This window comes from Triticum aestivum, chromosome 1B, assembly GCF_018294505.1.
Source record: "Triticum aestivum cultivar Chinese Spring chromosome 1B, IWGSC CS RefSeq v2.1, whole genome shotgun sequence".
In the NCBI taxonomy this organism is placed as follows: domain Eukaryota; kingdom Viridiplantae; phylum Streptophyta; class Magnoliopsida; order Poales; family Poaceae; genus Triticum; species Triticum aestivum.
In genome coordinates this window covers 577640235-577657568 of record NC_057795.1, presented here as the reverse complement: position 1 = coordinate 577657568, position 17334 = coordinate 577640235, and the positions used below count along the sequence as shown (strand labels likewise).

Here is a 17334-nt window from a genome sequence, read left to right as displayed (position 1 = left end):
AAATATTTTAAAAGAGACAGTCCTCGGAATTATGAGAAAAAGCGTGAAGAATTCAAGATCCATACAACAACATGAGCACACAGCACAGATACGTCAAAAAAACAGACGGCACAACTATTATCCCTGGACGAAACAGGTCGCTGGTTGTTCTTTTCTTGATTGTTTATACTGACAGGATTAACTTATAGCGCAGCTAATCAATCGAGGACTCGTTCTGCGGCCTTAGCAACTTTGTGTGCCGACAAGTATGGCACACAACACTAGTTCGAAATTTAGAAGCAATTAGTGAGACCGTGAGAAGACATCTCGAATTTTCGGACACTGAAAATGAACCTGCCTCGGCGCGGCATAACACGAAGAGCAGTAACATTCAACCAACATGACAATTCAAGTCCTTGGTTTAGCAATTCACACACATAGTTCAAACCAAGCATCTGTTTTCTCAGTCATGCCAGTAGACCGCAGGTCTTGTTTCAAACGGTTACAGGTTTACAGCATTACGCCGATATTCAAGATACAGATACGTAGTCAGACGACACTTTTTGTGAGCTTGGGCAGGAGGACAAGCAGAGTAGCAGCGAGGGAGAGAGGAGGGGGCCGCAGTTTAAGGCTGATAAAAAGAAATAATAAAGAAAAATAAGACCAGGTTCAGAGTTGCTCATTTCACCTGAAGAGTCAGGTGTACATGAGACGACCCAAGTTGTCACCGAGCGTTTCATCATCAACACAAGGTCTTTCTTTTCATATGTGAGGCGTGAGAGAGGCTCGAACTACCGATGCTGCTAGCTATGAGATCTACGCCTCACGCGCCAGCCAACCGCGCCACCGCCCAATTGTCGTACAACAAGCGAAACAAATGTCCTCGTTCAGCAACAAGACCATTGCAAATCATGGACAACTCCTGTTTCTTTGTGATTATGTATGTAAACGCCCGGTGGACACTACGAACCATTTTTGCGAAAATCCAAGGGGCCAATCCGCATTCAGTTAAGAACCTGCGTAAGAAGCACATATTGAGCTCGGACACCTGTCCAAGATGCAACAACGCTGTGGAGGACCGTGACCACCTCTTCTTCACTTGTCCAACGGCCCGCAGAGTGTGGCGGGCTACCGGTATTCGACCGCAGTTCACCCCTATCGCCGAGTTCTTCACCACCACCACCTTGCCAGCTGCTCTGCCTTCCCTTTATGCTCCTTCTCATTCTCTGGAAAATCTGGGACGCAAGGAACAAAAAAGTTTTCCAGAGTTTGGAGATTGACGCTAGAGGCACGATTAAAGCTATTCTAGAGGATCTTATTTTTTGGTCCAATCGTCTCAGGACGAAATCACTAAAGGAACACGGTGGGCTGTGGCGTGATTTCCTCTCCTCACGTTTTTCTTGAGTTCTGTAAACATTCACCTTTTTGAAATATATTCAGGTGGGGAGCTTCCACCCCGCCGTGACCATTTAAAAAGAAAACATTCAGTTAAGCTCCCTGATGAACAGCCAGATAAGATTTCAGACAACGATCCACACACACACAACACCTAATTATTATCTCTGGACCATACTGATCACTGATTGTTCTTTCTTGATTATTATCTATGCTGACATACTTCAACTTTTCAACACCTTGTCAGTTCATGTATCACATCGCTACGCAGGACCAACTGAATCACGAGGGATTTTGACCTTGTCAGTTCATGTATCGACAAAGTACGGCACACACAAGATTAGTTGGAGTTTATAAGCAATGAGCGAGACTGAGAGTAGATACATCACTCACAATTCAAAACAGAAAAAATGTTTGAGGCCTGGGATTTTCTTTCGGTGAATATGAACCTGGCTTCAGGGCAACCTAGGTAGATACAAGGAGAGCAGTGACATTCTACCAACATGGCAATCCGAGCCCTTGGTTCAGCAGTACACACGCATGGATAGACATGTCTCACAGGTCACAACGACAATTCGAATTTATCATAGTGGATTCTTAAAGATGAACCCAAAGAGTGCCCAAGTACTTCATACTGGTGTACCGAGAATGAGATGCTCCCTCATCTGAAGGCACTCCCATTTGTCCTCCAAGTTCCCAGACCATTAATCCATAACTTTAAGTTGGTAACCCAGTGCATAATCAAGATGTATTAGGGCAACATATCATGTGGAAATCCAACCTTTGCGAGCCTGAACTTCAGTGCTTGGGCAGGAGGAGCAAATGAGCAGGGAACTGCAACCGTGGAGGAGATTGTTGTACTAGGCTAGGCAGAACAAAAAAGAAAAAAACATTGAAAAAAGAAGACCAAGGTTCAGACATGCTCGGTTTCACCTGACGAATCAGATGTACCATGTGGCGACCCAAGTTGCCAAGAGCGTTTCATCACTACGGTGGTCTCTTTTTAGAGTGTGGGGTGAGAGAGGCTCGAACTCTCAACCTCAGGATCACTCTCAGCTATGAGACCTACGCGCTAGCCAACTGCGCCACCACCCCACTTGTTGTTCAACGAGCGAAACAAAAGTACTTGTTAGCGACAGCACCGTACAAATCATGGAGTAAATTCAAGGGATGTTAATACCTTGTCAATTCCCATTCATCTTGTGAGCGACAGCACCGACAGCTATAAGGAAGGCAGGAGAAGAAGATGTTGCTGGTGTTGAGAGCGTGATGCCGCCGGCACCCGACTGGTCGTCGAGGATGGAGGAGTTAACGGTGTACAAGGACAAGACGAGGCCGACAGAAACCAGCCAGGTGCGCTCGTCCACCTCCGCCAGCGCCGGGGCGGTTGCGGCCGACATGGCGCGCCCGGAGCCAGAGCCGAAGAAGCCTTCTTGGAGTAGCTGCACCTCGGCATGTAGCTGAGGCAGCCGGCGAAGACCACGGCGGTGGCGCTGGTCGTAGCCATTGCTGCAGATAGACATGCGCTCTCTCTCTTGTGGGAGGTTCAGTACGTGACAGTAGGACAGGTGTACCAATTAATTTAGGTTGCCAAGGGTTTCTGATTATATGTATGCAGTGCAGGCAGAGGCAGTCCAGCATGTATTGCATCATCTGGGGAAATTCTGTCGAATGGAGACAGCACAGATTCTTCCTGCTGACGGTTAAACGCGTGCAGCCACAGTCAACTAGGCCCCTGAAGGAAGCAACACTGTTTGCAGGGTGGACGTCAGGCATCGTAACTACTGCAAGAAACGAGCCCAGGAAATGGTTTGTAGCTGATGGAGAACACGGCACGGTGGTGGCCGGTCACCTCAGCAGGCTTGGTCTCAATCTGGTTCAGGTTTTCCCCTTGCACACTGATGCAATCTGGCTGCCTGCACGATGACCATTCTACGCGGATGATTTTTTTTTTCATTGTTAAAGCTCTCTTCAGGTGAACATGACCAGAAAAGAAACGATGAGCTTCTGATGTTAATCCCAACCATGTTTTTTATTCTCTTCCCTCTCTTGGCACGTTAGGAAACAGATACGTCTCCCAGCAATCGAGCAATAAATTCATCATAGTGGACTCTTACAGATGAACTCAAAAGAGGAACCAAAAAGCGCAGGCGCAGCAGTGGAGGGGATTACTTATTGTGCAGAACCGAAAAATATAAAGGATGAGACCAGGTTCAGACTTGCCCGAGTCAATCTGATGATTCAGATGTACATGTGGTGACCCAAGTTGCCACTGAGCGTTTCATCACAACGATGGTATTTCTTTGTTGAGTGGGGGTGAGAGTCTCGAACTCTCGGCCTCGGCTTTGAGACCTACGCGCAATCCAACTGCGCCACCACCCCACTTGTTGGATTACAACCGAAACAAACGTAGTACTTAAACAGAACGATGCGAAGCATAGATGAGCGATGGCCGCCGTGGCGCTCGCCGCGGTGAGCAGCGGCGCGCCCTTGGCAGGCTACCAACGGAGCCAGAGCCGAAGACGATTTGTTGCTGCAGCTGCACCTCAGCCCCTCCGACGAGCTTGCTTACCTAGAGCCGGCGAAGACGACGACGGTGGCCCTGATCATTGCCATTATTGAATTCTGGAAAATACGTCCTCTGGGCAAGAATAGGATGCAGCACAGCAGCAGGTGACTCTCTTTTTTGTACATGTCCAGGAAACAAAACAGTGAGCTTCAGGAGTAGTGCAACACAGCTCATGGTTCAAAGACAAAATAGCATCACAAGTATACTGTTCAAACTTGAGATCCCACAAATAACTTTACATGCAAATGATGAAAACATTCAGATCAATAGCTATACGGTACGGATCACATCGATTCAACAATAAAAGAACGTACGTGTACTCAGAAGTTTATATCTTTTTTTTTTGTTGCGGGGTCTCAGAAGTTTATATCATTTTCTTCTCTTTCTTGCCACGCTAGCTAACCAAATGGATACTCCTCATACATATTAGAGAATATGAATTATATCAGTGGATTCTAAAAGGGTGCAGAGACTGTTCAGCAATACCAATAAGATATTCATTCGTCGGAAGGTTCATAGCTATGCATTGATACTCCCATTTCCCAATATCAATATTCCCACAACCAATACATCAAGAACCAAAAGAATGATAACTAACTCAAGAATATTTTAGCCCATTTCAAGCAGAAAAGTGAGAATCAACATTTACAAGTTGATGTAAGCTCGCAAGCAATACATCTGTGATGGCACGAATCAATTCATTCTATTTAAAGCATGCATCAGAAAAGTTTGCCAGAACATGCATCAGAAAAGTAACACATAAGGCCTTCCACTATGTAGGCCAAAAACGGTGCCAAATTCATTTTCTATATATTTGGCACCGGTGCCCTACGTTGCCCAGCCGATGCCGAACAAAATATTCAGGGCATCGATGCCTCTACTTGCTCAGGTGCCACATTCCTTGAGGCAATAAACTAAGCTCCTCACTGTACTTTCCCAAGCAAAGCAACAGCCGGAGACACAGGCTTGAGCTGATCTATTACTACTTAATACATATGTGGGGTCAAGTTGGAGTCGATGCCAAATCCTCCACGCTGTGTGAGGGGTGCTAAATTTCTCTCATTTGGCATGGATATGTACGTGTGATACTTTTCAGAACTTCAGCACCGAGCATATAGTGGAGGGCCTAAGATGCCTTATCCAGTTTGACTAGAGTCTATCAGTAGAGATGTAATATCCCTCCGTCCAAAAATTCGCCCCTTAAATAGATGCATCTAGTATCAAGTTAGTACTAGATACATCCAGTTGAAGGACAAGTTTGAAATAAGTATTTTCGGCCGGAGAGAGTATCAAAGATTTATTAACAACCTACAATCCAACTTAATGTACGGTATGTTGGCAAACACCAACTACTACTATTGTTAGAATTGTTACAGCATCTATGGATGCAAAAGTAACTAACTTTTGCATCTTCAAGGCCCAAACCCTTCTAACAGATGATGTAGATGCAAATGCAAAAGGAAATTACATCTCCAATAGATGATGTAGATGTAAATGCAAAATAAAATAAAATTACATCTCCGATGAAATACAACACCTGGATTGCATCTCCACCTCTAAGAGATGTAAAACTGGCGGTCGCGCACCAACTGCCAAACCGCTTTGATTTTCCTTCCGCCCACCCGCCTGTCGCCCGTCTACCACCATCCAGGCCATGGCCGACTCCACCCACCCCGCCGCGCCGCCGTAACCACTAAGGAGCCGCCGATTTGAGTCCGTCTCGCCGCACTTCCGCCGTCTCGCCACTTACCCACCGCACCACGCCGCACGCCGGCCCCCTGCCAGATCCAGCCGCTCCACCGCCCCCGCCGCCGGTTCCGCTGTTGCTCTGCCGCTGCTCACCTCCAAATCGGCTTAATTGGCTGCTTCTCCGCCGCCGAATCACCGTCCCGCCGGCATGATTTGAGCCCCCCTCCCCCCCCGCTGCCCTGCCACCACCGGATTCGAACTGCGCACCTGCCTCCACGCCACCGTCAGTATTTCCGCTTTTCCGCCGCCAGACTCGACCTTCTCGCGCCGCACGACGTCGTCCCCGTCGAGACCAATCCATTGCTCAATTCATAGCCGTGCATTCGACCTCCCGGCTCTCATCGCTCGGCCGTCGCTCCTCCCGCCTCTCGGCGCTCGGCCACCGGCGCTCATGCCGACTAGTTATACACAACCACGCAACCGGCGGCCAGTTTTACATCTCCATTTTGCATCATCTATCGGAGTTGCTCTTTTACATGGAGTTGCCTTTTTTTGAAGATGTAAAATGCATTTTTTAAAGATGTAAATTTTTTACATCTCGTGTTTTACATCTTTAAATTTGCATCATGTATTGGAGATGCTCTTAGTATTGTGTTTATCTTGTACACATATACTCGCACGTGGCTGCCTACCAACACAAACCAACATCAACTTGCAGGCATGTTTGGACTTCGGATTTGACCTAGTCGATCAGGAAATGCCTGCTTCTTTTTTTCCAGCCCCCTTTACCCGCCAACTGAAAAAACTAACAACAATCCCGTGTACCTTTTCTGTTTCTTTTTGAAAAGAAAAGAAAGAAAAAACAGCGAGCCAAGCCACACAAAAATCTACAACCATGCATTCATTTTGACTGGATTCAAACCCAAACATTTGTCACTTCAGATCTTTCACGGCTATCTAAATTCAGACAAGCCGTTTCTCAATCCTACACAAGCTATCTAAATTCTGGAACGAGACCCGACCAGCAACAGCAACAGGGAAGGGAAGAAAGAACTACACAAATGGCGATCAACCCATCGTCCCCAACTCTCTTCTTTGCATCAGATGGAATGATGGCTCGAGCACCACGAACCGGAGGCCGAGGCCGTCATGTCGTCGGCGGCGCCCAGCAGCTCCTCGAGGTACTCCGCGCCAAGGTCCTCCAGCTCCATCACCACGCCCTCCGGCCGGCCACGGGCCTTGCGGCGCGCCACCGGCGCCGTGGCTTTTTGGCTCCACATGGAGTGCCGCCGCTTGGGCGCGGCCCCGCACGTCTTCCCCCGCGCCCTCGAGCGAGCGGCGGACCTGGTCGGCGGGGAAGTTGAGGACGGCGGCGGTGCCGCGCATGGCGAAGGCCGCCTGGTCGTAGGCGAGTGCCGCCGCTTGGGCGCGGCCCCGCACGTCTTCCCCCGCGCCCTCGAGCGAGCGGCGGACCTGGTCGGCGGGGAAGTTGAGGACGGCGGCGGTGCCGTGCATGGCGAAGGCCGCCTGGTCGTAGGTGTTAGACAGGTGACTGGGACCAACCCAGTCAACCCACGACCCTCGCACGATCTGTGCACGTCCTGGCTTCAGTTGGGCGTCGCCCCCTTCTATATGTACTCCTCTCTGTAATCTGTTTGGATCAAGAAAAGCACTATTCCAATCGTCATGGTATCAGATTATCTCACGATCCTCTCCTAAACTACCACCGCCATGGCGAACCTCGGCGACGGCAGGCGGCTCCACTCTTCCGGCCACCCACTCCACCACCCTCACCATCCCATCCCTCTCCTTTAGCGACACCATCACTGATGTTACTCCTTTCATTCCCATCGTTCTTGATCTCCATAGCCGCAACTACTACCACTGGCATCACTTGTTCGAGATCCACCTCGGCCATTGCTCGCTGCTGCATCACATCTCCGATGCATCTCCACCCGAGCCGCACAACCCTCGTTGGCTCAAAGACGATCTGGCCATCATCCAGTGGCTCTACACTCGCATCTCCACCGAGCTGTTCAACCTCGTCGTCAAGGACGGCGCCACGGCGCGCGACATTTGGACGGAGCTCCGGCGCCTCTTCCAAGACAATCGCGATGCGCACATCTCCGCCCTCAACACCGAGCTTCGCACGATCACCCAAGGCGATCGCCCCGTCGGCGTCTTCTGTCAGCAAATCAAGGTGATCGGCGACGAACTCCGCGAACTTGGCGAAACTGTTGGCGATCGCTCTCTTCTTCACGCCCTCATGGACACTGTTTCAAATAGCTCCGCTATAGCACGCTATAGTGTTTACAAAAGGTCTTGCGCTAAGAGACTTTGGTCCAAACAGATGAGCAAACATTTTAAATAGCGCGTTATAGCTCCGCTATAGCACGCTATAGCATTTGAAAGAGGTCCGGCGCTAAGATGCTTAGCGCGCTATTTAAAACTTTGCTCATGGATGGCCTCGACGAGCGGCTTGCTCAGCAGGCGTCGCTGATCCCGCTTCTCCGCCCTCTGCTGACTCTCTCCGAGGCAAGATCCATGCTGCAGCTCGAGGAACAAACACAGGCGCGCAAGACTGGCGCTCCCCGCCTCTTCCACACCACGGCGCGCCCTGCTCCACCACCGGCGGCCCCCTTGCCGGCGCCGCCCGCCGCGCTACCTCCCCCAGGATGGCGTCCCAGCCCCAACTACAAGGGGAAGAATCCAGTCTACCGTCCACCCAAGCACAACTCGTCAGCATCTTCATCGTCCTCTGCGCCTCCACCACCGGCTCCCGCGGCGCCCCCTGCACCCATGCCATCTGCAGCGCCTCCATCTTTAGCATGGCGCCCTTTAACAGATCCATGGACCGGGCTTGTTCAAGCCTGGCCCATGCCCTAGACTGCGCCTTCACCATATGGTGCTCCGCCCGCTTACAGTGGGGCTTGGGCGCCTGGCATGTGTCCATCTGTCGGCGCCCCTGGACTTCTCGGCTCACGACCGCCGCCGCACGCCTACACGGCTTATGCGCCTCTGTACCAGTCCACTCCGGCTCCAACAGCTGCATCTATGTACCCCTACGGCGCTCCTCCGGTCTCCAGCTGGGACATGGCTGGTCCCTCCGCGCAGCCTTCTTCATCAACATACCAGCCTGCTGCCTCGACATCGTCTTCAGCACCACCGGCGTGAGATCAAGCTGCTCTTATTGCTGCCCTGAATTCCCTTACCACACAAGACACATGTACGGAATGGATATTTGACTCGGGTGCATCCTCTCATATGTCAGCATGTAGTTGTACGCTTTCTTCCCTCCATCCCTCCATTCTTTTTCCCTCTATCACCATTGGCGATGGCTCCACGGTTCCTGTTTCATGTGTTGGTTCCTGCACCATTCCCTCTTCTTGGTCACCCCTTCTTCTCCGTGAAGTATTAGTCGCTCCTGCTCTAATTAAGAACTTAATTTCCGTCCGTCGTTTTACAATTGATAATCAAGTTTCTGTCGAGTTTGATCCTTTTGGGTTGTCTGTGAAGGATCTCCACAGCAAGGCGGTGATAGCTCGGTTCAATAGCTCCGGCGATCTTTACACACTCCACGGCGCCTCCCCTCCGACTCCCCAAGCCATGCATGCCTCCGTCACCCTGTGGCATCGTCGCTTCGGCCATCCCAACTCCAACACCACGACCAAGCTTCTTCAAGACTTCGAGCTTCCGCACGTTCGACACTCGCATGACTCCACGTTGTGTCCCGCATGTCAAATGGGCAAACATGTTCGCTTGCCCTTTGGCACCTCTACCAGTAGTAGTACTTTTCCTTTTGAGTTATTGCATTGTGACCTATGGACCTCACCCATCCCTAGTGTGTCTGGGTTTAAGTATTATCGTGTACTCGTCGATGACTTCTCTCATTACATATGGACCTTTCCCATTCGCAACAAATCTGATGTTCATGCTCTATTTGTCAATTTTTAGCGTTATGTATACACCCATTTCTATCTTCCTATTCGGTTTATACAATGTGACAATGGCCGCGAGTTTGACAATGCTCGCAACCGTGACTTCTTTCTTCACCATTGTATCCTCCTTCGTTGTTCGTGTCCTTATACTTCCTCCCAAAACGGCAAGGCAGAGCGCTCTATTCGCACGATCAACGACATACTCCGTACCCTTCTCATACAAGCCTCCATGCCGCCCAAATTCTGGGTTGAAGCCCTTCGTCATGCCACATATCTCCTTAACATCCGACCCACCACCAAATCCCCTAAGACTTCCCCTTTTGAATCATTATTTCATGCCCCACCACCATACGATAGCCTACGCGTTTTTGGTTGTCTCTGTTTTCCCAACCTCAGTGCCACAACGCCTCACAAACTAGCTCCTCGTTCTTTGCCATGTGTTTTCCTTGGCTACTCGGACTCACACAAAGGTTGTCGTTGTTTTGACTTGCACACCAGCCGTTTCATCAACTCTCGCCATGTCACTTTTGATGAAACATTATTTCCCTTCTCTTCTCATTCACCGCAAGATTTTACCACCCCTCTCTCTGCCACAAAAACCACCAGCGCTTCTCACCAGACCAACGTGCATGGCGCTTCTGCTCCTGTTCACGTAGTCTCATCAAACATATCCCACCTGCCCGCTCCCACCAATCCCGCTGCGTCAGACATGCCCGTGCGCACCTCCTCTCCGGGCCCCACACGCACTACCAGCACTCCCCACTCCACTCCTCGACCCGACCCCCATGTAGCCAATCGCTCGCTAGCTTCCCATGCAGCCAATCGCTTGCCAGATTCGTTTGCGCCTGCCACCGCCCCATCGACCCGCCTGCATGCATCTTCCTCCACTCCCCATCCACCGTCCTCTTCCTCCCCACACACCTTGCTCGACACTTCCCCTGCCTCTTCTTCTTCACCGCCCCCACAACCATTGCCTCCCACTGCCGTTCCCGTCGCTCCTCCTACTAATGATCATAATATGCGTACACGAAGCAAAACAGGCTTTTGTCTCCCTGCGAAACACCTGAATCTCAACGCCTCGCCCACTCCTATTTCCCCCATTCCCTCCTCCTACAAAGCAGCTCTTCTCGACCCCAACTGGTTTCTTGCCATGAAAGACGAGTATGATGCTCTCCTCCTTAATGATACCTGGTCTCTCGTTCCTCGTCCACACGATGCAAATGTTGTTTCTGGCAAGTGGGTCTTTAGGCACAAATTCCACTCTGATGGTTCTCTGGCTAGGTATAAAGCGCGGTGGGTTTGTCGCAGTGATTCTCAACAAGCAGGTGTTGATTTTGATGAAACCTTTTCTCCCGTGGTTAAACCTAGTACGATACGTGTCGTTCTGAGCCTTGCTGTCTCCTCTTCCTGGCCCATTCACCAGCTAGATGTCAAGAACGCATTCCTCCATGGTTCTCTCAACGAGACTGTCTTCTGTCGCCAACCTCTCGGCTTTGTCCATTCTTCCCTCCCTAATCACGTCTGCAAGCTGAACAAATCTCTGTATGGCCTCAAGCAGGCGCCTCGCGTGTGGTTTCATCATTTCGCCACGTTCATTCGCACCATTGGTTTTCTTCCTTCGCGTTCAGACTCTTCTCTTTTCATTATCAAAACTGACAACTACATTGCCTACCTACTTCTCTACGTAGATGATATTGTGCTCACAACATCTTCTGATTCTTTTCTGGCCCGCATCATTCTCTCTCTACGCAATGAGTTTTGCATGACCGACCTCGGTCCTCTGCAGCATTTCCTGGGGATTGCTGTGTCCCGTTCCTCTTCTGGACTCTTTCTCTCACAGCGCCAATATGTACTCGATCTTCTTTCCAAAGCTGGTATGACCGAATGCCATCCTTGTCGCACACCAGCCGAAACAGGGACCAAACTTTCTTCCGATGGTGAACCTCTGTCCGATCCTACCTTATACCGCAGTCTCACTGGTGCACTACAATACATGACCCTCACTCGCCCAGAGATCACCTATGCCGTTCAACAGGCGTGTTTGTACATGCATGATCCCCGTCTTCCTCATTACAATCATGTCAAACGCATCCTTCGGTATCTTAAAGGCACTCTCGACCATGGTCTTTCCATCACAACTTCTCCACCTACTTCACTCACCGCGTATTCTGATGCTGACTGGGCTGGATGTCCGGATACTCGCCGATCTACTTCTGGTTATTGTGTGTACTTGGGTGATAACTTGATTTCTTGGTCGTCAAAAAGACAGCTCACTGTTTCCAGGTCCTCTGCCGAAGCCGAGTACAGATCTGTTGCACATGTGGTCGCCGAGACGGTTTGGCTTCGTCAACTACTCAGCGAGCTGCACCGACCACTTCATCAAGCCATCGTCGTCTATTGTGATAACATTTCTGCTGTGTACATGTCTTGTAATCCTGTGCAGCACCGTCGTACTAAGCACATAGAGATAGACATCCATTTTGTACGAGAGAAGGTAGCTCTAGGTGACGTCCGTGTTCTGCCCGTACCTACAAGTGCCCAGTTTGCTGACATCTTCAAGAAGGGCCTTCCGACAGCAGCCTTCACCGACATCCGAGCCAGTCTCAACGTCGTTGTGCCCGCCGTTGACACTATAGGGGGGTGTTAGACAGGTGACTGGGACCAACCCAGTCAACCCACAACCCTCGCCCAATCTGTGCACGTCCTGGATTCAGTTGGGCGTCGCCCCCTTCTATATGTACTCCTCTCTGTAATCTGTTTGGATCAAGAAAAGCATTATTCCAATCATCAGTAGGTGAGCGCCGCCGCCTCCGGGCTCTCAAACGTGCCCAGCCACACCCTCACGCCGTTCCGCGTCGAGTCTCGGATCTCCGCCACGTACTTGCCCCAAGGCCGCTTCCGCACGCCGCGGAACGCGCGCCCCGCCTACGCCGGGCGCCTCCTGCTTCAGCGGCGCCGCCGCTGCCCTGTGCGCAGAGGTGTCCTGGTGCCAGGAGGGCATGTTGGGCGGGAGCTTCTTGTCGGCGTCGTTGGTGCCGAATGTCGGCGAGGGCGGCGTGGCCGGGGCGTGGCGGTGGCAGCTGCTCCACGACACGGAGTCGGCGGAGCTGGTGGAGGAGCCGGGCGAGTGGAGGGGAAATGTTGCTGCTCGGTGGTGCGTGGTCATGGCACGGCGCGCCAAAAAGTTGACGACGCCGGTGGTGAGCCGCGGCGACGTAGAAGAAGAAAAGAAGAAGGCGTGGGACGCGGTTTTTTACATCTTTTTTAAGTTCGTGTTCCATATACAGCGCGAATCCAAGCCCGTCATCATGCTTGATGTCCAATCAGTTAGGACCACCGTTTTGTCAGCCATGCACCAGCCACATGCTAGTAGATTCATTTCTCTAGCTAGGTCCTGTGCATGCTCTGCGCATGTTTTCCTCCCATGCTCCTGTTTAGTAGCAGGTCAGCCTCATAATTATATCTGGCCTGGATAATTAATGTCGCTAGTTACTTTTTTTGCATGATAACGTCACTAGTTACTGTGGGATTATTACAGGTTAACCCACAACCTCATTAAAAAATCACGTGCATGCAATTTTTATGAAGGCTTTGTCAGACTTTGTGAAGGATGTGCCTGAACTTTGCCATGAAAATCAGGAGGACTTTTGAAAAAATCAATAAAAATTGAAAACTTTTTTGAGTTTTGGCGACAAAGTTCCAAAAATATGGTTAAAACATTCTCTACCTATTTTTCAAAAATTGCGAGCTATGCCAGAGTTTTCCAAAAGTTCTTCTATTTGTCATGACAAAGTTCAGATACCAGTTTAACAAAGTTTGGTTCTATTTAAAACTATTTAAGGAACATTCTTTGAGAACAATTTCAATAACATGATATTTTAATTTTGTGATGTTTAAATAACTTCCAACAACATAGGCTAGAGAGATGATCACATGAATTAATTCCACAACCGGAGGGGTAAAGCGAATCTAGCTACTACTGGACAAGACTAGCCAACAACGTCACCTACTACTGGGCAAGACTAGCCTGGGTCCTAGCGGGGCCCTTTTCTGCTTTCTCACATGCATCATGGGTAGATTTGGGCGGTCGAGATACGCGCTGTGAACTTTGAATAGTTTTTCAGACCGTTAAGTTGTCAATCTTTCCAATGATGAGGCTCCAAAGTTTATTACATTTCCTGGTCTGCCGAGGACATCACTAGATTGATTGCTTACCGACTTTCATTCAGATACCAACCCATCTTTTTATCAAAAGCATGGAAATTATCTCGGAACGTGAAAGTAAATGCCTTTTCCCGAAGGCATGCATGTGCTGCTTGGATCAACCATGGAATGTTCCTTTGATGTCGAGTTGAAAGTTGAAACGACCGGAAGCGCCTCCATGGTTTTTATACCGGCGACATGAGTTGGTTGGGAAGAGAACAAAGCCCAAGTGGATTTTTTTTGAGGAACCGGTAGGATCACTGCCTTTTCATATAAGAAGAAGAAGGTTTATGTACAAGAGTGTTCCGGTTTTTAGAAGAGAAACCGGACAAAAACCTCTAGAAAAAAAACCACACGATGGCACTAATCAGCCAATACCGGCTGCCACCTGTGCCCGGACAAAGGCCAGGGACCTTTGCTTGATGTCTTCGAAGGCAATAGCTGCCACCTCTAGGTGCGTGAGGCAAGTTCCATTGAAGATGCGTCGGTTTCGCTCCTTCCAGATGTTCCAGATGGTGTAAAGGAAGCGGCCACTCCGCCTTCTTTGGTCGTTCTTGGGCAGATTGGTGGTGAGCGAATCCCACCAGTCCGAAATCCCCATCGAAGGGGGCAACGTGGGCGTGGCCCCAGAGTCCTCTCCCGTCCACACCTGGACGTGAGACCAAACTGCAGCAGCAAACGGGCAGTCCTTGCAGAGATGAGTGGCCGTCTCCGGAGCCTGAAGGCAAAGGGGACAACAAGGGTCGTGCGGCCAGCCATGAATGGCTAGCATGTCGGCCGTGAGGATCTTCCCGTGGAGCACAAGCCGGGCGAAGAACTTATATTTTGGCCCAGCGTGTGCCTCCCAAATCTTGGCCGGGGAGAACCTGGGATAGGATCCAGAGAACTGGGCTGCGTAGGCCGATGCAGCAGAGTATATGCCATTGGGGGTCCACCGCCAAGTGATGGAGTCCTCCTGGTCCGGGTTTAACGCCACCTGAGTGATGACTGAATCGAGGGCAATGAACTCCTGCAGGTGGGTAGGCGATGAAAGACAGGCAACCGATCTGATCCAGTTCTCCTCGTGTAGCTCCTTCATCACAGATCTCCGCTTCCTGGTGGCAATTTTGTACAGCTCCGGGAAGGCCCAGGACAGAGGGCCCCGTCCTGTCCAGTCGTCGTGCCAGAATAAGGATTTTCTCCCATTGCCCAAGGAGATGCTGGTAGAAGCCCTGAAGAGCGCCATATCCGTCTCATCACAGGGCACCGCAGAGCCCACCCATTGGCGGTCAGGATCAGTCCACATAAGCCAAGGCCAGCGAAGTCGGAGCGCCCGACCAAATCTCTCGAGGTCTGTGATTCCCAGGCCCCCCATGGGCTTAGGACGGCAAACAGTCTTCCAGTTGACCAGAGAGTGTCCACTTGACATGTTTTCGGAGTCTTCCCCACACCAGATGAAGTTATGAGTGATCTTACTGAGCTTCTGGATTGCCCAAGTGGGGAGCGGGAGCGCAGTGAGGTGATGATTTGCAATGGCGCACACCACGGACTTTGCAAGGGAGACCCTGCCCGGACGCGCCAGATTCTTCCCCTTCCAGCCCGGCAACCTGCCCATTGCCTTCTCCAGAAGAGGTTGGAGGTCAACCCTTCTCAGTCGCCTGGTATGTAGTGGGAGACCCAGGTATCGGTCGGGGAACGAGGCCAGCTTGGCCGGGAAGGCCGAGAGGATGGCCGAAAGATCAATGTCTTGGCAGCGAATAGGAAACACCTCGGTCTTGCTGAAATTTGTGATGAGGCCGGATGCATCCCCAAAACAAGCAAGGATCCGAGCGATGGCATCGATCTCTTCTTTGACCAGGTTAGCGAAGATGCCAGCATCGTCCGCATAGAGAGAAACCCTGCGGGAGGCCGGCCGCGCCATGATGGGCTTGAGGATCCCAGCCTTGGAAGCCGGCCGGAGCATAAGTTGCAGAGGATCGATGGCCAGAATGAAGAGCATAGGCGACACCGGGTTGCCCTGGCGAAGGCCTTTTCCATGCATGAATGGGGTTCCCGGCTCCCCATTTAACAACACCCTGGAGGAAGATGAAGCGAGGGTCATGCAGATCTAGTCCCGGCAGCGCTGTCCAAAACCCAATTGTTGTAGCACCTCCAGGAGGTAAGCCCAACCCACAGAGTTGAAAGCCTTGGAGATGTCGAGATTGAGGAAAAGGCCTGGCGTTGAAGAGCGGTGCAAATCTTTGATCAAGTTTTGCACGTGTAGGAAATTATCATGGATGCATCGTTTCTGCACAAAGGCACTCTGGCTCTTGGAAACCAGCGACGGAAGCAGAGGGGCTAGCCGGTTAGCCAACAACTTGGAGAAGATTTTGGAGATGCTGTGTATCAAGCTGATAGGGAGATAGTCGCCAACCGATGATGCGCCGACTTTTTTTTGGGAGCAGAATAATATTAGCTGAATTTACCAGGCCAGCGCAGGCGCCTTGCAGGTTCGCGACCTGCATCACCGCAGCCACGACATCCGCTTTGATGATCTCCCAACATGATTTGAAGAAGGCACCGATGAAACCATCAGGGCCCGGGGCCCTGACCGAAGGTAAGGAGAATACCGCCTCCTTGATCTCCGCCTCGTCAAATGGATCGTCCAGAGCCGATAGGTTGTGGCGATGCATCCTGATGTTCTCCCAGACAATGGACTTGGTGCGTCGGGCAGGCGTGCCGATATTAGCCTGGAAGTAGTCCAGAAGGGCCCACTCCTTGTACTGTCTGGTAATTGCCAGCCCCGAGGTGGTCGTGATCGTCTGAATGAAGTTCTTACGCCTTAGTGGTGGCATCCCCCAGGCGGATCCAGTTGAGCCTAGAGCGTTGTCTCAACTTGATTTTCTGAATGGCTAGTAGCCCCAGGTACGATGCCTTCAGTTGTTTACGCAAATACCTCTCAGAGACCGAGAGTGGTCTTCCCTCCTCAGCAACATCCAAGCGCCAGATGATCTCCTTGGCAACTGCGATCTGGGAGCCAAGCATCCCAACTTTTTCCTTTTGCCACTTGCGCAAGGCCTTCGCGGTCCGACAGAGCTTGATATGAATCTTGCGGATGGCATCACGGGCCTGGACAGGCTTGTTCCATGCCAAGGTGACGGTGTCCTTGAAGCCCGGGAGACGAAGCTAGAATTCCTCGAATTTAAAGGAAGACTTTCTCAAGATGTCAACGCACCCTGAAGGTATAATAGAGCATGATCCGAGCAAGCTGCAGTGATAGCCTGAAGATGCGCATTGGGAAAGAGCATGTCCCAATCGTCGGAGTGGAACACGTGGTCAATCTTGGTAAGGACCGGGATGGCCTGTGCATTGGACCAGGTGAATTGGCGCCCGCCCAGGTGAAGCTCCTTTAGTTTCAAGAAATCAAGAGCCCCACGGAACTTGCCCATAAGGCGCGCACAACCTGTATCCTAGCTCTCCATCTAGGGTCATGTCCAATCTACCTGCCCCACCGAGTTGTCAGCCATGCAGTGTACCCCCTCGTCATATTCACATGCATGCTGTGGCTCTTTAAATAAAATTACAGAATAGCCAAAAATTTCA

General features: G+C 51.0%; 1 non-coding gene and 1 pseudogene across 1 annotated transcript; both read right to left on the bottom strand.

Annotated features, from left to right (window-relative positions):
• Window positions 1–2385: 2385 nt before the first annotated feature.
• On the bottom strand, window positions 2386–2469 carry TRNAM-CAU (transfer RNA methionine (anticodon CAU)). The gene is given in 2 exon segments: window positions 2386–2421; window positions 2432–2469. It is a non-coding gene; the product is annotated as a tRNA-Met (tRNA).
• A 4263-nt stretch (window positions 2470–6732) lies between these two features.
• On the bottom strand, window positions 6733–12736 carry LOC123095918 (ethylene-response factor C3-like; annotated as a pseudogene).
• Window positions 12737–17334: the final 4598 nt, after the last annotated feature.